The sequence below is a fragment of the Aulostomus chinensis genome, chromosome 17 (assembly GCF_037954235.1).
Source record: "Aulostomus chinensis isolate RoL2024-O1b breed Wild chromosome 17, RoL_Achi_v1.0, whole genome shotgun sequence".
Lineage (NCBI taxonomy): Eukaryota > Metazoa > Chordata > Actinopteri > Syngnathiformes > Aulostomidae > Aulostomus > Aulostomus chinensis.
The window spans coordinates 25,190,110-25,213,749 of NC_141336.1; the positions used below are offsets into that span (position 1 = coordinate 25,190,110).

The 23,640-nt window shown below is 45.7% G+C and overlaps 1 long non-coding RNA gene across 3 annotated transcripts in view; it reads right to left on the reverse strand.

Moving 5' to 3' along the window:
* LOC147246916 (uncharacterized) overlaps positions 1-23,640 on the reverse strand; it is a 148,873-nt gene that overhangs the window by 26,991 nt on the left and 98,242 nt on the right. For all 3 annotated transcript variants that reach the window (XR_015109749.1, XR_015109747.1, XR_015109748.1), the window contains exon 2: positions 13,040-13,174. This is a non-coding gene — a long non-coding RNA (uncharacterized LOC147246916). The remainder of the gene's footprint in view (positions 1-13,039; positions 13,175-23,640) is intronic.

The window sequence follows — 23,640 nt, forward strand, 5'->3', positions numbered from 1 at the left end:
AAGGATGATCGGCGAGGGGCGACCGTGAACACACAGCTGCTCTGGCGTGATGCCGTGCTGGTCACGTGATGGTGGGGTCAGTTCCTACATGTGTTGGGGGCACACACACACTGTTGCAGTTACAGAAATAGGGCCCCCGGAACACAGTCCGCTGTGTCATGCTGCTTGAATTAGTCATGCTGCCGTTGAATAATTTCACACAAGTCTTTGTTGTTTGAATTAGTAATGTCTTCCTCCCATGATGCTCGGTAAATGGAAGCGTTTCCCCGCAGAAATCCTCCTCCCCGTCACCGATTGGTTGGCTGCTTGTGCCGGATCGCTCCAAAGTTCCTAATAACTGTTACTGCCGTGTAATGAGCTAAATACATTTATGCTACTGGGTGATCATTCTAAAACGGAAGATGACAATGTTTTATTGCCATTCTTTCATTGCGGTTCATCACATCGGAGACCTACAACCTGGTTTCTATGGCAACGTTAACTTGCCATTCCAGCAGTTCCACACTTAAAGCTGCATGTCCTCAAATATTCAGCTACGAGTCTTTTCACTTCTCTGGGTTCAAGCCACTCAGCTGATTCAGAGAAGGATCGTTTCTGCCCCTGACTCTCCTCTTCTGCCTAGCAACATGTGACACAGAGACGTTGGCGTGCGCATGAGTCCTGTCCAGGTGTGTCCTCGTGCACTATTCTGTAGACATGCAGCACCCTGAAACTCAGTGCTCCCGTTCTTCTCTTACACCTGAAAACAAGGTGATGTCACAACCATATAATCCAACTCTTTCCTTCGTTGCAACAACAGGAAACAGTGACTGCGCTTCCTGGTGGTCGAGCGGCTGCGGCTGAGTGATTGAATGACAACTAGAAACACAACCTCTAAATACTGGCTGGTAACTCAGTTTAACTCAACTTAATTTCACAGTAACTGTAAAAATACCTCTGAGGTTTGATAAGAAATGCGTTTCATGATTGCATCAGAGCTGAAAGTACTGTACGACGGCGGCGAGGAACTCCTCCTGCTCCTGCAGTCACTCCTGGCTTGGTTCACTGCTTGTTACAGTGTTTTTCTTGTTTTATATGGCAAAGCTCCTCCACCCTTCAAATCAAGGTCAACCATGTTATGAGTACTGACAACCCAACGACTGTCAGAGGTGTATAGGAACGTAACATCGGACGAACACAGACTTTTCCAGCCATCAGCAGGATCTGACAATTGCACGCACGGCTCCCTTTAGGTCGCTGCTTCATCCGACTGCAAAAGATGAAGGGGAAAACTTTTTTTCCCCACTTAAAAGCATAAAAATGAAATTAAATCCATCTTTAAAAAAAGAAAAGCATTAAAGAAGGATAAGAAATTAGGTGACACTTGCAGTAATTTACAAGGAATTACAGGTTGTACAGGTTACAGTTGTAGATTCATAGACCATTAAATGCAGCATTTCGAATAAATCACAGCGGGTCAGTGTCCATCAGGGAGGGTTTCTGGGGCGTCTGTGGGTTCGCCGTTGAGGCAGCTGCTGTGTCAGCTGAGAGCAAACTGTGTCCTAATAGGATCATGTAAGGTGTCAACCTGTCAGCCACTGAGTGGAGAAACACACACACACACACACACACACACACACACACACACACACACACACACACACACACACACACACACACACACACACACGGTTCACGAGGATAAAGGTGTGTGCAGCTCCCAGCATCACATCTGTGAAAACCAGTGAATCCAGTTCTGGATTCTGCAGGATGTAAAGCCGCTTAAATCTTAAATCCAGGCTACAATCTGTCGACGTCAGATTTTATAAAGTTACACGCAGTCCCTGCTCGAGGTGATCATCGCTCTTCAACCCTAAAACACCTCACTTTGCTTTGTCTTTCTTCCTTCTTTTGTGACTACAAAGTTCATCCTGGAGCAATCGAGCAGAAACATCAAACTGGCTATTTGAGGAACTCGACTGCTGAGAATGGAAATGATTTCCTACATCTTGTTGTTTGACTCTGACGCCGCAGGATGCTGCATCACACCTGAGTGCTCTTCTCCTTCTCACTTATTAAGACTCTGATTAGAAGTAGAGGAGCGGCACGGCGCAGCTCCACCGGCATTTCTCAAGATGTTCAGTTAAATGGCCACAATGAGAATCAGATTCCCCCTTAAAAATTAAAACACGAGGTTGAATCAGGGCCGCCGTCCCGCTTGGGTAGAAAATGCTCACTTTTGCGAGGCGGTGAGTTTCAAGAGCTCATAACTTGTTGGGCTTTAAGTTACTTGTTTGCGTCTGGACCCAGCAGCCACGTCAGAGGAGACGGGCGTGTGGAAGTGCTGCTACGGCATCAGTCAGACCTGGAGAGCACTGCTGCATGGGAGTCAGGCGTTGGTGGGAAATGAACCTCGGCTCAGGTTTCTCTGACTTGATGTCACAACATCCATGACGGGCAGGGATGCAACTGTCATTTCCCTCATACTCCTTCTTTCCTTAAAGTGTGAACTAAAAGTTGAACAAGAATTTGTAAATGATTCAGAACGAGGCGGCCATGACTCGACTGAAATAAGAACTGGTGGACTAAAGCTCTGAGAAAACATATTTTATCAGCCATCAATACGCTTCTCCAAATGTGTGCTCCAACATACTAATTTTGTTCTGATTGATTTCCATTTCTGTTTTCAGCAAAACAGGTTTTTAGTGAGATAAAGCAGCGACTGCGCTGGTGTCGTCTCTCCCGCTCCGGCCTGGGCGGGATGATTAGCTGCTGTGGGACTTTATCAGAGGCCAGGTATTGATCATGGCTCAGCTTAATGAAGGTGACATTTCCAGCTACTGTCCCCAACCATGTCCTACATCCCCGGGGGGGTCAGGGTGGTTGGCAGGACTGAAGTGGCGTTACAGGAAATCATTGATGGATCGGATTAGCTGACCAATTTCGTCTTGTACTCGAGTGTTTCTTAGTCCAGTCGGCCCTCTAAGAACGTTGCACTCGAGAGTTCAAAGATAAGACAAAATCCCAAACTGCATCTGTAATTCTCTGTCCTGTGTTATTCCAGGTGTGTCAGCTACAATCTGATATCGCTGCTGGTGCTCGCAACTTTTCCAGAAATAGACGAGCACAACGAACGCAACCGACACTCGATAAGCAGCACGGAGGAGCTAACGATCGGAGAGGCGCTGCTGGGTTGAGACACATCACGTGACAGGATCAACAGCGGCTTATTGGCACAGCTGCTAAAGCAAAGGAATCATAAATCCCAACAGGCCTGCTGAGGCCGTAGCTGCCCTGTGGAACATTAGCATGGAACCAGCAGCAAGCCGGCGAAGGAGGTCATGACCAACCTGAGCTCAAGCCACTCCCACTCGTCGCCTCAGCCTCATTCCCTTCCGTTGAGTGAATATTGACTCCATCCTGTGTGAGCTGCAGGCGCTGTGCAGGGAGCCGGCCCTTTGTTTGAGTCAGAGTTTTGTGTGTGTGTGTGTGATTGAGGGTGAGTGTGTGTGAGTGTGCGTGTGAGTGTGTGTGTGTCGTGCGTATGCTGTAACTTCATAATTTAAAAGGCATGCTGCTAGCGATCATCTGACCTTGGAGCTCGGTTTAAGTGTTTAAAAGCAGGTTGGCCCAGGCACCTTGATGGGCTCCGAAGTGACAGATGGCACGTCCCTTTACGAGCGCGATGTGGTTCTAAATCGCCGTCTACATAAACACACTCGTGTCCGACTGGTAAACGGCGTGTAGCCTACGACACGTAGCATTCAAGCAAGTAAAAGTAGATCAATATGGTGTAATAAAACTGTAAATATGCACATGGGGCCTGAGTTAACAGCGCATCAGTCTTTTACCTCTGTCGTTTTTTTCAGTTTACAGATTCCTCCAACCTGTTGTCGAGCTTTATAATATTTTATCAGAACATCTCGTCAACAGTTTCAGAAGCTAATAATGCTGTGAATCCTCGGGCTAATCTAACATCTGGTACCTTCCCACACGTTGAAACTAAACGCCTGTCTCTGTGTAGAAGGGCGGTGATTAACATAATCGGTTACGTCGACAAGTGAGTTGGCAGCTGTTGGATGAACCACCCTGATTTGAGGCGCCATCATGGAACCACCAGACGCCATTTAAATGATCACCTGTTCGACTGTCTGGAAGTAAATACACACTTTTGAGCTCCACACACACCAGGGATCCAGAGATTAAATGTCAGTCGCTGACTCTCCGTCTGTAAATGTTGTTCATCTAGTATTGCAGGATCGAGAGGAAACGCCCAGGATGACTTCATCTCACTTTCACTGTTTTTGTTGTTTTTCTTCACTGGCAGGGAAACGTCAGCAGAAATCAATTTGGGAAGACACGAGGAACACGAGTCGGTCCATCCTGTACACAAACGTGACTAAAAAAATAAAAAAACTGAACAAAAATAATCTTTCTGATGAGGAAGAAAAATACATTTAACATTAATGAGCTGCCATTTTCTTAAATGTTGGTAGAAAACATGAATAAAAGAAAAATGATGCTATTTGGTGTTATTTCTGCTGTTAATTGATTAAAATCCTGTTGTGTGAAGCCTGTCTTTATTTTTGGTGCGCGCAATTTCAGATAAGAGTGAGGATCAAATGGAGAGAGAGAGAGAGAGAGAGACAGAGAGACGGAGAGAGAGAGAGACAGAGAGAGAATGAAGGAAATTAAAGCACAAAGAAATTAAAGAAACAAAATGAAAACACAAAAATGTGTGGATCAACAATTTCGACCAATGCACCATCACAACAACCACAGAGTAAATACAATTAAATTAGTGGGATTATGAAAACGGCACTTTCCTTGAGAGCGAGCATTTACATAATATCCTCACGCTTCAGCGGGGCTGCAGATAAACTCTAATTGTTCTTTAATTCTTCAGTCTTTGAAAGTGTAATGGGGCTCGCCAGCGAGAGAAACAGCCCGATTCATTAGAAACATCACGGATTGTTCGGTTTGCTGAGCCCGTGACCTGAGTGGGAGGCCACACCCCTCGACTCCTGCTGGAGTTGTTGTCAGCATCATGAGACGGGCCAGCGGGAGATTTAGGAGCCCTGAATCAAGTCTTACAGGCCACGCAGATTCATGTCCTCCTAAAATCACAACAGAGACACAAATCTGCCTGAAGGTTTGTCACAGGACAGCAAGACCTCCTCAGGTCACCTGCTGTTTCTGCTGAGTCCAACTCTGATAAATAGAGTCAGGCGCCTCGGTTGGTGGCGCCTTCGTAGAAAACCTGTGACCCAGACAGGCCTCGCCAGAGAGGAGGGTGTGGCCTCGCTGCAGCTGATAGCTGACGCTGTTAGTTGAGAAGAAATCATGCATATCCAACAGTACCTGGGACTGTTTTTGGATTTTGAAAATATGCATGTGACTGTTTTGCTGTTCTCCCCAAAAAAGTCAGAGACAGATTTCCCTCCGTGAGGAATGGGAGCTCTCAATAATTCAAGCGATTCAGTCGAAGTGGAGAGACCTCGCAGGCGCTAATTATTAGCTGTGATGGCTGATGGCCTGACAGGCGGCTGGAACGTGAGCCTGAACGTGTCTGCGTCGTTCTCTCCACGCGGCCCTGAACACCGAGCCACCGCTGCCTTTCCTGGAGGAAGGAAAAGCCCCACACTGTGGTGAGAGTGGCACCCGCGTGGGCTGTGGCGCTCGCAGAGAGAGACGGCCTGGTTATGCTTACAGTCACTGCTCCGTCAAGAGATTACAACCTTTTTTTGCAAGAAAGAGAGAGAATTGCTTCAGAGCTTCAACATTTATCAGAAGTACTAAGATACGACTACAATACTACGACACTCCTATCTAACGGGGAGCGGATCCTTCCTCCTCTCACTCCCTGTCAATGTTTATCCGACTCATCTCTTCCGAACCCTGGCTCCTGGCCTCCTACCCAGCTCGTCCGCTGTGTTCTCCCCTCTTGTTTGTTGCCCTCTAATGAGACGACAAGTTATTAGGAAAACTTCCCACTTCAGTTTCGTCGGTTTAACAGCCAGCCACATCCACCGTGACCACTGAAATCAACCAGCACTGCTCCAACTGTTTGGATAAATCCGGATCATTAGAACCCTCATGAAGGGAGGATTTACCGCGGGGCTGCTGCACACTGGTGCGCTCCAGGGTTCTATGCTCTCATCAAGCCACATCCCCAATAAAGTTGCTCTCATTCTGATGTTTCTCTGCAGTAACATCAGACGCACCGTTAACCTCATTCTAGAAAGAGCCAAACTCATTTAGGTCACGGCGTCCTTGAAGGTGTAATCCTGCTCTGGAGCGTGAAGGCATGGATCTAATATGGCCTCCTGCATCGTCCCAGCAGAGCCAACCTGTGCTTGCTCAGCTCGCTCCCCTTGATTACACTTTACTTACAGTTGTACTTGATAGGTTTAATTGGAAATCTATAAAAGATTAACTAGCAGGGGCCCATCTTTCTGTCAGCAATCCTGGCAAAACAATAAACAGTGTTGGAGCAGTCCCACCGTGGGACGGCGGCTCATTAAAACACACTACCTCTCCTCTCATATTACCTTTGGAGAACCAGCACAGTCGGGTTCGATGGCCCGTTTTATGTCCCAAACTCGAGTGTATAATGAGTTCACTACAGCAGAATACATTAAGAGCAGTTATTTCAAGCGCAGTGGTATTCACTGCTTAAACATATTATTCAGCATTGCTGTAATGGCTTTGTGCTCGCCAGAGGTCTTTGAGATACTGAACCCCTTCACATTTACATTTCAGGCAAGCACTTTTTTATTCTGTACAACAGAGAATACGCCTGGGTTCCGACGTCTCGCCCGGGACACATTTATCACCCATATTAAACCAAACTGTATCGCAGCACGTCGGGCTGCCACAGACGTCTCCTGCACGTCTGTCAACAGTCACGATGCTGAGAATATATTAGAAACCTGGGAGCGACTCATTAGCAAAGATGTTCCTCCATCCTGCTGTAATCTTAAATGTGCCTCCATCATATCTCCCTCCTGTTTTTTTTGATAAATACGTCCTTTCAGCTTGCTTCTCTTCAGGATGAGACCGTCTGCTGTTCGTCGCCCTTCAGCCACCACTTTAACACTTCACATCTAAAGACACCAATAACAGACACTTGTCTTCAATTTTCCTGCGAGGAGAGGAACAAAGCTTGCTGGAGGAAGTGGTTGATCTTGTGTCTGGCATCTAGGAGGGAGCGCCGCACCTCGTTTCCCTCTGCCCACCAAGACGTCAGCTGCCATTGCCGGAGGTAACTTCAGATTCCTCCGCTGACGCCTTTCCATCTGATCCCCCTTTTGCTCTCTGACAAAGTCTTTGACAACCAGAGCCGGAGGAGTAAACGTGTGGCTGGTGGGGTGTGTGATGCTGTCGGCCTCTAAAGTTCCAGCTTGTGTTCACATAGCACAACTCCGCCAGACACAGAAATTGTTCAGGAGTGTGTGTGTGTGTGTGTGTGTGTGTGTGTGTGAGATAAACGTGACTTGTCTTAGTTTTGCTCTGCTGGTTTCACATACGTCTCCGTCTCCATCTCCTCGACCATCTTTCTCATGACTTCCCCCCGTCATGTTCTCTCCTCTGTAAACTGCAGCAGGTCGGCTCTCGGCGCACACGGCAGCTGTGCTGTCGGGCAGAACCCACCAGTGAGTCCAGCTTCTGCTGAAATTCAGGTTCACGCATTTTCCATTGGTCACCAACACCTGGCGACTCTGATGTCCCCAAAGGAAGTGACTTGCCTTCCTCTGAGCTGCAGTTCTCACATTTTTAGCTTCATTGAGTTGCGAGCAGTAACCTGTTTTTTTTTCCTTTTCATGCTGGGTGTCCTTGCAAACATAGCTCATATTTAATAATTTTCCATCAATTATTTTCATTATTGATCGACATTTTCATGATAATTTAATCAAACAAACAACTTTATGGACTAAAAAGTCAGAAATTAATGAAAGAGCTCACAACAGTTTGCAAAGTGTTTGAAGCTTCAGTGAAAAACAAATTAAATTCACTCTGATAAATTATAAACTAAGATAGCAGCAAAACAGCACTTTGGAATGAGCTGACTGGGCTCTGTTCTGCTTGAAAATATTTTCCACAAATAACAATAAAATATTCACAAAAAGTCATATTTGCCAATTTGTTTCTTCAAGTTTGCATTCCCAGCTGATCCGACTCTCAAAAACGCCGGCTCAACGTGTGAATTAGGGCTATCAGATGTGGTACATTTACTTTTACGTTTGATACACAGTGTACAAGGTACACAATTATCTCTGCAAACACAGAGTCTGACCACATAAATGTTATTAGGAAAGTGAGTGTTTGTTCCAAGGCGAGGAAGCATTCCCTCTGTATTTTCAACGATTGGTAATGTGCCGTCTGACCGTGTTTGGACACCTAACATTGTGAGGGCGAAGGACGATGCAGGGAGGCCGTGAATATTCTGAAAGTAACAGAAATAAGCTGCTTCAGCCTCGGTGCAGAGACAGCACAGTGAAGATGAATATGTCATCACGCTGAGTGAGGGGACAAGTCTAAGTGCTGCGAGGTCTTCTGGTCACAGTGAACCAACGACAGCCTCACGCTCGCTAGGAGGAGAATCCAGCTTCCTGCTTTAAGTTAAGAACCGTCTGTAGGATTGACACGGCAACAGCATCCGAGCAGGAATCACCAGCTCTCGTCCGGTTGCCATGTGAACGCACCGTCTCATGACAGGAGACAAACGTGATGGGTCATTTAGGACGTGTGTGCGCAGCAGCAGATAACCTCCTGTAGCTGCACGACGGCGACTGAACAAGATCAACAAGTACCCCTCCTCCACTGAGGAGCCACAACTGCCCTCTGTCAAACTCTGCCCAGCTTGTTCTCAGGTGACTCGGCGTTGATCTGCCACCTGATCCAAGTCATGGTCAGTAAGGAGGGATTCTGCACATTTAAAGGCCATTTTTACCTCACAATGAAGAAAACAACATGTTTGGTGAAACTGAACCAGGAATCCACTTGCGTGTAAGGAGACTGGACGTTAGACGCACTCGTTCATAGTCTGGACTCCTTGTTCCGTTTCTGTACACAACCCAGTCGAGGAAACAAACCCAAGCACAGTGGGCTGAGAGGAGAGGGAGCAGGTAGAAGCTCAGAGCTAATCAGCACTGCACTCTTTCATTATTCCATCCCTTCAGTCTGGTAATCCGTCCCCACTTTCATTCATGTAACATGATGTAATAATTAAAGCTGCCAGAGCAACCGCACGCTGCCACTGTTGTTGATGTCTACGTGACCGACGGTCCCTGACGGTGTGACGCTAACAGACCCTCAATGACAAACAGCATCTCATCACCTGACTCAGACCAAAGCAAACAGGCCGGAGCTGCTAAAGCTCTAAGGCCGTAGAGAGCGTCACCGCTGCACAGCGCCCCTGCGCTAGCATCTACAGTGCTGCTGGTCGAGTGTGTGTGATTAAGACCGGAGCGTCTGGGAGGGTTCTCTGATCAGCCAGCACCACGACGCTCCAGCACACGAGCAGCGTGTCAGACCCGACCGGCTAGCCCTGACTGACTTCACCTGTGTTGTTCCTCTGACTACTTTTGGTTGTTTCAACGACCGTTTCCTTCAGAGCAAACAGGACCGTTTTGGACCAACCGTGTTGCCGGAGCTGCTCAGTAATGGTAGACAGAGGCACACATCTGCTCCTGGGCCCCAAACAGCACTCCTGAGAGACCTAGCATCAGTCTTAGCCTAGCCGCTGGTGGCGCTAGGTGGAGCAGGGGTACGCAACGGCAGGTCGAATGTTTGAGGGTTTTTAAAAGTTTGGGAAGCACTGGTTCAAAGCCTGCAAAGGTCCCATCCCCAGAAGCTGAATATCATCTCAGAATACAGGCTAAGCTCTCGCTAGACTCAACTTCTCCATTCAGTTCTTAACAATCCTTATCAGCTAAAGCGGGCTCTTACTTGGAGGAGCCCGGGTTCATGCCAGGTGCCAGGAAGACCTTTTACTCCTCTTAGCTCCCTGGCTGGAGCATTTAGAGATGGATTTGGAAATCTTCACAGCCGGCTGATCTCTCTCCTCCGATGCTTTAAATCCACATCCATCACGGGCTAAATTAACTGCAGTAAACTCGCCGTCTCTTCGATTGTTTAACTGTAATGACGGGATATTAACAGATGCTGTGGCAAAGAAGAGGAAAAGGGCGGAGGCGAGATTGTTTCCAAAGAGGCCTGTTTTATTAATGTTGACACGGTGACTGCGCAGAGTGATCACTCTCCTTCAAGCATACATAATTACTATGGTAACAGGAGAAAGAGAGAGATAAAGATCAGAGCGGGAGAGGGAGAAAGGTCCAGACAGGTGCAGTGAGGTGAACAGCACCAGGGAAATGAGGCTCCATTAAGTTTGTCATCAGCAGTGCGCCATGCCAGGTCACTGCACAAGATGACACTCCTCTTTCTTCCACCTCTCTCTCTCTCTCTCACTCTGGCCTAATTGTTTGTGTCTTTCCATCTCCCATTCTAATCCTGTCTCTCACCCTCCCATCATTTCGGTATTTAAAAGCCTCTCTATCCATGAGGGCGATTAAAGTGGAATGGAGTGTGTCCTCGCCTATCTCTGCTCCCCAATTCTTCCTCCTCCTCCGCCTCTGAATTTAATATGCACGGCTCCAACCATTAAGGTGAATGAGCCTCTGTACTCCTCTGTACCTCAATCCATCTCCGTGCCCATTACTCCCACACAATAAGGAATAATTTAAATCCAATCCAAGCTACAGGAGAGGGGGCGCTGGATTCCCGTTATCTGATAATGTAAGCGAAGTTCATTTCTATGTATGAAGTGGTTCGGATAATGGTGAGAGTAAAATGTTCGACTATGAATGTAAATAGAGTGGTATTACTGTGATATGGTGACAGGGTTTAGGATTATTCAAATTAAGGCTTAGGGGCTATAATGTAAAATTTAATTTTATTCCTGCAGAACGAGCATTTTACATCATGTGGCAGATATGTGTGGAAAGAAAATGCAAGAGATATAAATGCAGAAACTAAATCAATATGGCACCAGGACAACTAAAGGAATTTGTTTAGTGAATGTATTCCTGGAGGTGGGCAGGCTTATTTAGTGACCACCCATGTACCCAGTGTTTTATTGGAAGGATAAACCATCATGAGACGAACCTTCTTGTTCTCTCTGATGTCACAACAAACCGCGTCCGTGATGAGATCCTCACGTTCATCTGCAGGGATGAACGACACATGTCACGCCTGGACTCGTGTTCCTGAGCCAGACGCTGTTACTTCCTGTTTTACTTTCTGCTTCTGCACCTTCTTTTGTGTTTTGAACTTGTTAAAACTGACAAAAGTGACACGTCTCAGCCACACGTGGAAAAATAATCACCTAGCTTGACTCAGGGCGCCGCCGCTGCTCCCTACGGTCACCAAATGCATCGTGGGATCTACCGGATGGATCCTATGAATCAAGACATGGAGGCTGCATTTGAAGGAGCCTACAAAATGTGGACGTTGTCACGGCAGCCATGATGCAATCAGCCTTTTCAGGGAGAGTTGGGGACGTTCGCCAAGGATGGGCACAGATTTCGGTTTTGAATCAAAACATCACCTGGTGGCGACGGGGAACGACATGTCACTGCTCTCCTGCCTGTGAGTCGACCAGATCCATCTAGGATTTGGTCAAACCACCCTCAGAACTTGTACGGTGTGTCACTGTGAGGACCGAGAGTGGGATGGCGTTACCATGGCGAGGCGGCCGGCCCTGACATTCACGCAGAGAGCAGGAAACTGAGGGGCTCTTTGGATCGTCACACGCTTGATGAGAATCCATCTCCAAGCTGCAGTCTCTGTCAGAGCAGCACCTAGTGGTTACAGGCCTGATGTAACAATTACACTCAAATGACGCTGCGTGACAGCAAGGGATGAGATTATTAATCCCGAAGCATCGGTGTGTAGGAGCGTGTCAGCGCTGCTGCTGCTGCAGGTGCAGCTGCTTTGTGTTTGTCCATTCCTGGGTCACCGGCTCAATGGGAGGGCTGATGAGATGATAATGGGAGAAGAAAGAACAAACACAGACGTTCTTCACATTCCAGATGAAACCATGTGAGATGTTGGCTCTTTTTGAAGAATTTTATCAATAAAAGATGCGAGCGCTTCCGGCTAATACCCACGAAATACATGCTTTTATTAACTTGAGACCTACAAGAGACAAAAACGTGAGAGGAAGAGGAGGTAAAACGAGAAGCGATGACAGTGGGGGGAAGGTTACCGGCAGAAGAGGGAGGGAATCATCGAGGGAGAACCGAGTTGGAAGTGGAAGACAAATGTGGAGGCAGGGAGGGAAGCGGTGGGAGGATGTAAACGGTCATTGGAGAGGACGAACAACAGAGAGGGAGGGACGGAAATGGCGAGGGAGGCAGAAAGATGAATAGGCAAACATGCCGGACCAGAGAGACACGATAAATGAGCGTAATTGATCCTTTGTTACTGTACAGAGTGCAGCGGTCTGCATTCTGTAAACTGATGAGCCTTGTAAGATGGTGTGTGTGCGTGTGTGTGTGTGTGTGCGGTCCTCAGACAGGACACATTTATTCTTCAGCCCCTGCAGATTCATGTGGTGCCTTTTATATTTCAGAGAGAGAGAGAAACAAGGGTTTTGCCTTTTCGCCAAATGTGTTTGATATTTCTCAATATTCCTGACGTGTCATAAGTCAAGTTCTCAGTGTTTTTGTTTTTCCACTCTGCCTGGCATTTACACTCTACACTTCCTTTTTAAGAGCACACCAGAGAGTCTTCAGTGACACTACATTAAGTTTGACCTTTTTTTTCCTATTTCTATGCTACATAAGATGCTCAGTGAGGTTGAAGTCTGGCGACTTCAGGGGGAAGAAGTCAGCACTGCTTGCTAGCTTGAAATTCAAGCCCGACAGACTTTCACTGCAGTGTTGCTGCCATTAAAGAAAATAAAACTGGTTCCACACAACTTGAAGTTTCACTTGACAGACTCACTCCTCCTCAAGGTTACATTCAATGTACCACACAAAGCATTTGTACTCACGTGGAAACACCGTCGTGCAGTCCCAGGCAACAGAGGCCAGAAGAGTCCTGTGTTGGTGGCGTCCGCTCACAGAAAACCCAGGATGATCAGAACTCTTCATCGGACGACGAGGAACGTCCACTGCTGGATCAACAACTAGGAAGAAAAATAAAAACGAGTTTAGGTTCAGCTCGTATGTTTTGTCTTCACACACTGTCAGATCTTTAAATCCAGGTTCAGCCACCTCCACGCACACGGGTGACTACTGCAAACACGCGTGTGGCCTGTGAGTGGCTCAGTCAGGTCACACCTCAGTCAAAGATGGTGAGTTCCTTCAAGAATCCAAAACTGGGATACACAAGCCAGAGCTGAGGTCAATGTTTTGGACTGAAGTCTGTCAAGAGCGTGAAACCTCAGACACCCCAGACTCCTAACCTCACAAAGGAAGTCGGGTCAGAAGGCAGGAAGTGATCCCACGCCAACAGCTCTCTAAAGAGAGTGATTTGTGGTTCCAGGGGGGATCGGAGTGTTGCAGGTTCTGGTGTTGGAAACATTTAATGTTGCCCTGATTGTAGTGACAAAAGGCCAATTGTTACTGGGGCCTGACCTGCACAATAGCCACCACTCCTCCATGATGTCTCACTGGTGATATGTCACTCTACAAACGGCTTTAAACAAGACAAAGAGAAGACTCAGCTGCAAACCCCCCAAATGTTGAGCTAACAGAAAGCACTTTAGCCAACTGAGTGAAGTAGGTGTTTCCCCACGGGCCATTTGGTCCCTGCTGCTGTCACTCAGTGCACTCAGCAGACTGACAGCAGCACATTTTCCTCTCTGCTTGTCTAAGTGCTGATGGAGTAACCTTTCTGTGGTGTCTCCACTCGCCATGCAGCCTGATGCTATCTGCAAAATACAACACATATTCTGCCAAACGTTGAAGTGTTCTAAAAGTTAAGGAGTGAAAAGATGGCACGAGTAGCCGACCAACGTGGAGGAAAGACCTGGGTTTGGGTAACTCCCATAACCAAGACTCCTGTTTGGCGGCTGCACGTGTGCAAACACTGACGTGAGAGTGATATTGAAGCCTAAAAGAGGGTTTTGCCTTCCAAGTGCTCAGAAATGGGTGTCTAGAGTTCACTTAGATGTTTCTGCCCTCCTGACTAACTTCTTTTTGACTCCAGACTGCAGAAATAGTTCATTCAACTTGTTTTGCCAGCTTTGTAAATCAAAATTTCTGCCAAGAAAAAAAGGCCTCTTCCCATTAGTCTTTGTAGTTATTATATAACACACATTTGAAATGCATTGATTCATCATCATTTCGTATATTCTGGTTGTCTCATGAGCAAAACACTCCAGGAAACACCGGGGACCTGCTGCACGGTCGGTCAACCACCGTCCACACAGGCTGAAACCTAAAAAAAGGGCCTGACCTTTTGAGAAGAAACAAAATAACAAAGATTTATAAGTTGTAAAAACAAGCAATGTTTCCTGCAACATTGTAAACACTGTACTGGAGCCATTTTCTGGAGCGATGGTCTCATTTTCTGGACCATAACTGTTAGCACTACTATGATCTAAAGCTAGTCTTCCTTGGGTGTTAAACCTCAGGCGGACACTTTATGGCTCCATAAATTCACCCTCCTGTATAATTCTGGTGGAGCACAAAAAAGGTGACTACAGAGCAGATTAAGTGTTGGGAAAGAGCCGCCGATGTTTTCAGGTATTGATTGAGCAGCGTACAATCACAGTCGAGCTGCGGAGAGCTGCTTTTTCAATGCAGGACAACGTCCTTCGATCAATGTGGGCAGGTGCTGCAGTGGATACACTCCTAATTATTCGAGCTAATGTAATAATTTCTGAGAGTGCGTGAGGGTCATCAGAGTGTGGAAGTGAGGGCCTGGAGTGGGCGTCATCACGCCAGGCAGTTTGCCTGGGGAGAAAACAGCACAACGTCTGTGATAAGAGGAAACTTTAGTTTTTGACAGGTTTGGCTTTTCCACCAGGAATTACAAGACTCCACAATCTTATAGAGGAGAAACGCAAACACAAGACAAAACTTTCTGCGATGAACCACTGACTTAAGACCCGTCTGCTGAGCACCTTCGTGCGACTCATCAGATCCCACGAGAGCAGTCGTGACAGTCTTTGTTCAATGTCTAGAACGCCTCAATCGATATTTAATTTTCCTTTACTTTATTCATATTTATACAGCACTTTTCATACAGAAATTTCAACACAAAGTGCTTCACAGAAATCAAGGAAAAACAGGCAACATTAAATACAGCATAAAGCAATACAATAAATGTTAAGACCCCGGCCTTCCCAACCCACATGACCACATACACTCATGCACGCAACCACACACTGACTGTAAGTAGAAACATGGCAGGGCACTGAAAATCCTAGTGAGGAGAGACCACCTTTGGGAGCCATCCTCACCGGGAGGTGCCACAGCCCACAACCACAGGGAGCGCTGCCACCGAGACCCCCCCGACCTGGACAGACCGGTGACACTCCATATAATGCAGAGCCCCCCAGCTCTCCGGGCCAGGACGATCCCAAGGACGACGCCCCCACGGGTGGACCAGACACACCTCCCAGTGTGGAGGGCCCCCACGAGGACACACTGGAGCTATAAACTAAAAGACTAAAAGAAGGTAGAATAGGAAAGAACAGGAATTACAATAATATTAAAGTATCAAAATGACATAATATATACAGTATATATATATATACATACATATATATGTATACAGTATATATATATACATACATATATATGTATACAGTATATATATACATATATATATATGTATACATATATATATATGTATACAGTATACATATATACAGTATATATATACATACATATAAATATGTATACAGTATATATATGTATACAGTATACATATATATACAGTATATATACACATACATATATATGTATGTATATATACTGTATACATATATATGTATGTATATATACTGTATACATATATATACAGTATATATACTGTATACATATATATACAGTATATATATACTGTATACATATATATATGTATACAGTATACATATATATGTACATATATATGTATACACAGTATACATATATATACTGTGTATACATATATATGTATACACAGTATATATATGTATACAGTATATATATATATATACTGTATACAGTATATATATATACTGTATACATATATATACTGTGTATACATATATATGTATACACAGTATATATATGTATACACAGTATACATATATATACTGTGTATACATATATATATATACTGTGTATACATATATATGTATACACACTATATATATGTATACAGTATATATATATACTGTATACAGTATATATATATATATATACTGTATACATATATATACTGTGTATACATATATATATATACATATATATACATATATATGTATGTATATATATATATACTGTATACATATATATATATGTATACAGTATATATATGTATACAGTATATATATATATGTATACAGTATATATATGTATACAGTATATATATATATGTATACAGTATACATATATGTATACAGTATACATATATGTATACAGTATACATATATGTATACAGTATACATATATACAGTATACATATATATACAGTATACATATATATGTATACAGTATAAATATATATATGTATACAGTATAAATATATATGTATACAATATATATATATTTATATATATTTATATATATATATATATATATATATATATATATATATATATATATATATATAATAACCTAAAAGTTTAAGAGCTAACAATAAAATATAGTGATAAAATTAAAGGATAAAAGAGACTAAGTCAGTTAAAAGCTAAGCTAAAAAGGTGAGTCTTGAGCCTCCTTTTAAAAACATCAACAGTCTCTGCGGTCCTGATGTTCTCTGGCAGGCTGTTCCATAACTTTGGGCCATAACGGCTGAAAGCAGCCTCCCCTGGGTTTTAGCTCTGACTCTTGGAACGACTAAAAGGTCGGTGCCAGAGGACCTCAGGGTCCGCAGAGGTTGATATGATAAAAGCAGTTCAGATGAATAAGGTGGGCCAATACCATGAAGACACTTAAAAACTACTAAAAGAACCTTAAAATCGATCCTGAAGCACACGGGGAACCAATGCAGCGATTTTAAAACCGGTGTCATGAGCTCCCGCCCTCTGGTCCTCGTCAGCACACGTGCTGCAGAATTCTGGAGTCATTGCAGATCATAGATGATTGTTTCTGGGAGACCAGAGAGCAGGGCATTACAAGAATCTGAACGACTGGAAATAAAAGCATGCATCAGCACCTCCGTGTTGGCCTGAGAGAGGAACAGGCGACTCTGGCTATGTTCTTAAGATGATAAAAACCTATCTTAGTTATGTTCTTGACATGTGGATGAAATGCAGCTCAGAGTCAAAAATGACACCCAGGTTCTTTACAGATGGTGAAGGTTTAAAATCTTAAAAGTAAAAGTTCCTCTCTCTTGCCTTCAGGGCCGATGATTAAAACTTCAGTTTTGTCCTGGTTGAGCTGTAGGAAGTTCTCTGCCATCCATGACTTGATATCTAAGATACTGTTAAACAGGGTACCAATAGGCCCTGTGTCATCAGGAGACACGGCGATGTTCAGCTGCGTATCATCAGCGTAACTGTGGAAGCTGATGCCGTGACTCCTGATGACGTCCCCAAGGGGAAGCATGTATAGATTAAAAAGTATTGGACCTAAAATTGACCCTTGGGGCACCCCACACTTAATTTCATGTGTTGTGGAGGAACCAGTATCCATACTTACAAAGAAAGATCGATCTGAGAGATAAGAACTGAACCAGTTAAAAACAGTACCAGAGAGGCCCACCAGGTGTCTGAGTCTGTTTCATAAAATCTGGTGATCTACTGTGTCGAAGGCAGCGCTCAGATCCAGTAGTACCAGGACTGTGAGTTTTTGTTTATCAGCGTTACACCTGATATCATTTAAAATCTTTAAAAGAGCTGTCTTGGAACTGTGGTTCATCCTAAAACCAGACTGATACTTCTCTAAAATATTATTACTATTTAAAAAATAATTTACTTGGGGGCTCCAGCCCCCCCGCGACCCTTACTTGTAAGGAATAAGCGGAAGACAACGATGGAATTTACTTGGTTAAAAACCAAGATCACAGTTCCCAATAAAAAGGGAGCAGACCACCAAATGGAACCAAATCCTTTTCACTACACAAACACACTTTTCTTCTTCTGAACACTCTGTTGAGTTTCAGCAGGCAGAAGGTAAGACACCAGACCTCAATGGTTTCCGGACACATCATGAACAACAGTGAAATAATGTATAAACTTCTGGGTTTATTGCGAGCGGTGAAATCACCCTCGAACGAGCCGAGTAGGACACACGACCGTGCTGGACCTCTGTATCAGGTGGATAAACATGATGTTGATGATGTCATGTGGCTCAGCAGCATCTCTGTAAAACTGCATCCTGTTTGTGAGTCAGCTAAAGCAAAGCGTTGGGAGGGAGGAAGGAAGGGAGGGAGGGAGGTGGCGGCACGGGAAGTGCAGCTCCGACAAGGCAATTAAATGCACCTTGGAGTTGATGGATTTCTAATTGGAGGCTGATCACATCGGAGGTGTGCTGGATTATAGCGCTGGTAATGAATGGGAGAGGCAGAGCGTGACAGATTAGTGCTGTTCCGCCTCTCCCGGAACTGTGGGGTGAGTGTGTATGAGTGGCAGGCGGTGTGTCCATGTCTGCATTACAGCATTTGTGTGTATGTGTGTTTAATCGTGAGTGGGATGGGAAGGACATGAAGGGTGATGAGAATGAGGGAGAAAGTGTGTGTGAGAGTGTGTGTGTGTGTGTGTGTGTGTGTGTGTGTGTGTCTGTGTGTAACCCAGCATGTGCTGCAGGTGCTGGGAGTGAAGGATCATCGATGCATGCCTTACGTGTGCGTGGATGTGTGCGTGCAAACTGGTGTGGTGCAAAACAACAGGGAGGAAATAAAGGCAAGGGCAGGAGGGAATCCAGGAGAAGGAAAGGCAGCGAGGAGGAAGGAAGCGCAGAGTGATGAGAGACGCCATTCATCAGGAAAAGAGATGTGAGAGCGACAGGAGAGCTGGAAGACCCGGCTCCTGTTTGGAGGACTGAGAAGACGGAGTGAAGGGTTCCAGAGCTGATGCCAGGAGACAAGCTGAAGCACTGCTTCACCGTCGTTAAGAGACGCACTCGTGGGCCACTTGAGAGTTGCAATTTGGGAAGTGAAGGATCCAGAGAAGAAGAGAAAATGGGTCATTCGCAAATGATTCCTATGAGGACGTATAGTAGCATTTCCTGATGTGTGACAGTGGTTACATTTAGGCAAAATGAAAGCACATGGTGTGGCCTGAGGAAGAAGACTGAAGCGTGGTTGTCTTGGCAACTGGAACTGGAAAGTGGGATTTCCTGCTCTGTTTTGGTAAGAACGTGACTTGTGTCCAAGGAAACATGGCATTATGGAGGGAATCAAAGTAAACTGACTGAGACTAGCAGTTCGGAGGGCATGAACACACAAACATGACTCGCTACAAGTCAGGATCCAAAGCAGTTGGTGTAGAACATCGGTTACTGTCAGTGGATCAACGTGGCAACCGAGAACGAAAGTTCCACATCAAGGATTTGCCAAGTTGAACAGGACTGAGTGAGACGGTTCTTGATCCCAGTGCAGACAGGTATCCACTCGCTTAACACCTGGATGGAGACAGATGAAGAAAATCAAGGTGATGTTAAATAAATCGATGGTTGGATAGCTGACGAGCTTGGCCCAGCTGGGCGGTGCTAAACAGGACCGCTATCGGATCGCAGGGACTTGGACAAACTCAATAATAGCCTCCTGGTCTGGCAGAGGCTTGTCGTAAATCCACTATTCCCTGTGTGAGACAACAGAACTTTACATCCAGCTCCGTGTAGCGTGTTAGCCATGCCGTGTTCGCGCCTCAGCTACATGCTTTGGTGCAAAACACAGCAGCAGCAGCCTGCCTCCATGTTTGTGTACCGATGTCGGGGGATCGCCACGCTGAGGTGGTTCTGGATGTGGACTCCCGGTCCTCCAGCAGCTTGACTGCATCAGCTTGTGTGTTTCTTCTTAAATCTGTTGCTCTTCTAAATCGGTTAAACACGGAGAATCAAGGGCACCTCCCTTGGTGTTGTTTCCTCTTTCCTTTTCATTCATCATCCAAAATGGAGAGAAACCTGACAGATAGGAGATGATCCTGCGGCCGTTTCAGAGACCGTTGTCACGTGATAGCAGCGAGGCGTCACACAGAACATGCAGTCAAACGTCACTTAGACGGAAAAGAAGGAACTGAAGACGTCGAAGGATCAAACCAGAAGAAGGAAAGGCGGAAAGGGAGTAGTGAGAGAAATCAGGAGAGATAGAGAGAAGGAGGGAGGGAGAGAATAAAATGGGACGAAAGAACAGGCAAGGAAATTTTAATGGCCCTGCTGTTGTCTTTGTCAGCACACTGTCACAGCCAGAATCAATTATTAAGCAGGACCATAAGCCTTCGGATGAGGAGAAGAAGAAGGAGAAGAATGGTGGGAGGTGATGAGAACAAGAGAGTCCAGGGCGATGAAGAGATGATAAACACAGGAGGGGGAGAAGATGGAAGGAAATGAGATGAGGACAAATTAGGGGGCAAGAGGGATGGATGAAGGAGAAACAGGGGAAGAAAACAAGTTTAATGAGAGAAAGAAGGAGGATTTCCACATCATTACGGAGAGAAGCAGCAACATTACAGTCCCGCTGGCCCTAACGAGGAGTGAGCTGCTGAGTCCCGGCCGAGTCCCTCAGTGCCGTCTCCGGTCAGACCAGACCTCAGACCTCTGGACGTGTTGCTGCACATGAGCTGCAGCACCGTCAGAGCCGAGTCCACCACTGAGTCACTTCTGGCAGAGTTCCCGGTGAAGCGTTCACACGTCAACCAGCCTCTACTCTTCTGCCTTGTTCTCTGACTCGTACTCGCAACGCCGCCGTCGTCTTTGGAAGTAATCCTAATCTAATTCTGGTAATCCAGCCAACTTCTTTTCATACATTTTTAATTTGCACATAAAAAAAACAAACTCTGAGTGGAAGCACTTTAATTTTTGATGAATCTCTAAATTCACAGTGACAGTCGGGCTGGAGGTCGTCAGTGTTACCAGAACTCTTCCAAAAGCTGGAACATGAATTGTTCTGAACTCTCCGTGTCCATCCTTTATCCCTACTCTGCGTAGAACCCTGTTGTGTTGCTGTTCTTCCTTTGTGTAAATGTGCGTTTGAGGTTTGACCTGCGCCCTTTCATTTACATCATCTCGCTGCGCCACCCTCTTCTACAGCGGCAGAATTCGTGCAGCCCCTATTGACGATCTACCAAACAGCCAGCATTCATGTAGCAGCAGCGGTGGACATCAGCAGAAATCTTTCTTTGGCTGAATTCTTACAATCCCGTTGAAACTTATAATAGAACTGAATGGAACTCTAGTCGGTGTCTAATTGCCCCCATCTCCTAAAAGGACATCGCTGCGTTTTAATCTTGGGAAGTACTTTTTTAGACATTCGTATTCATCTGCGATACGGCGGGTGTCCTGACACCCATCAATATCTAATGAATGATATGAGCAGGCTGAGCGATGATCTATAACACCGCAGTTCTGAAACCACCAAAAATCAAACCCCATCCCAAAGCTCTTTGTCATTACTGGAGCTGCTAATAAAGGCTTTGGTCTATGCGTATTGATTCCGTGTGTATTATCCATTCAGAGCACTCGTCAGATATTGATGAGCATGACTGATGGTCAGCTAAACCCCCCACGCACAGGTGACCCACCATCAGAGAGAAAAACACCAACGTCCTGGGTTTGCACTTTCCTCAGTAGAACGAAACTAGTTACCGTGTGTTTGCTGGGTCGATGGCAGCAGGCAGGAGAGGCCATCGATCACTCGTGATCTCACTGGAGCACGTTATCGTAGTATTGGTACACAAAAGAGCTTCTTTTTAAAAAAAATAATCTTAATTAAACCAGGAGAAGCGATGGGACTCGGTGGTAAACGTCAATGACCTGCTCAGTGCTGTGTAGGTTTACTGTAGCATGTAGCAAGAGGAAACTCAAGCAGAACTTGGATGTCCAGTTGGGGAGTGGAATCCTTCAGGCTTGACCTTTATTAAACCTTGGGGGGGTGGGGGGGTCGCTCTGCATCCAGGAGTCCGATTGACCAGCTGGTCTTTGCCTGCAGGGTCGATATGTGCAGTCAGGGAAGCAGAATGGTCTCCTCAGCAGTGTGGCACCTTTCATTGTGCCTGGGAGGAGAGTCGCTTTAGAACAAAGACCCTCTGGACTTGGTCATGTAGGCGTGAAAAACTCCATTCTGTGTTTATTCTACAGGAGGAAATTTAGAGGAGCAGTTTCAGTTTCTAACATATTTATTTTGCTGAACGTACCTGAAAGCACCATCAATTCAGCCCCAGCCCCAGCATTTCTGATCCAGCAACGGCCACTGAGGCAGCCCCATCCAAACTAGCTCAGTTCCCCCAGTCAAACCAGTCCATGTCCAGCACTGGGGTCTGACCGCACACAAGCTGGAGTAGTAAAAGCATGTTAATTACACGGGAGTTCGCTGGGGTGTTTGCCGCCACTGCCTCACACGGCTCCCAGAGCAAAACAGCTGGGACATGAACACCAGCGGGGAATTCACTCCAGCACGCCACCGGTTCCGTTCTCAGCTTCATGTTGATTTGACAAAGATATTAATGCTTCTGTTTGGCTCGGTGGGAATTGATCACACACACGTCTCCCTGTTCCTGCCTCCGGGATTTCACTCGATTTTAAAATACAATTTCCTTGTTTCCAAATGCAGCTGGCATTCAACCAGGCGGAAAACACATGATGGAACGGTGCGTGTGTGCGTGTGTGTTTGTGTATACACTTGTTTTATCCACCCCTCAAAAACCTTCAGTGGTGCAAATAATTCACCAGTCTTGCTCCGGCTGGGTTCCAGCTTCACGACAGAAGTGAAGCGAACAATGAGCACCAGCAAATAACGCGGGTGTTTCAGAGACACACACAGCAAACAATCACCGCATGAAGCCTGAGGAAATGCCAAAGTGTGACATGTCTCAGTGCCCACCAGGACACACTGCAGCAGCCCTAAACGCTTGTTGACTCTTGCATAAACACACTGCACTTTGACTTTCATAGGACAATTTTACATAAAAGTCGTTGAATTGGATATGAAGCACGGGAAAAGGCTTCACTGCTCGCCCTGGCACTGAACACCCGGGCAAGCGCGCACGCACGCACGCACGCACGCACGCACGCACACACACACACACACACACACACACACACACACACACACACACACACACACACACACACACACACAATAAGCGATTCAGTGGAGGAGCAAATTTGGATACAAAACAGAAGCACATATGAACCAGTTACATCTGGGAAGCTTAGCAACATTCAAATTAAAAGTTCAGGTTCATACACGCACACACACACACACACACACACACACACACACACACACACTACTCAAGCAGAATATGTTTCTAAGGCACAAGTCACCAGACTCATA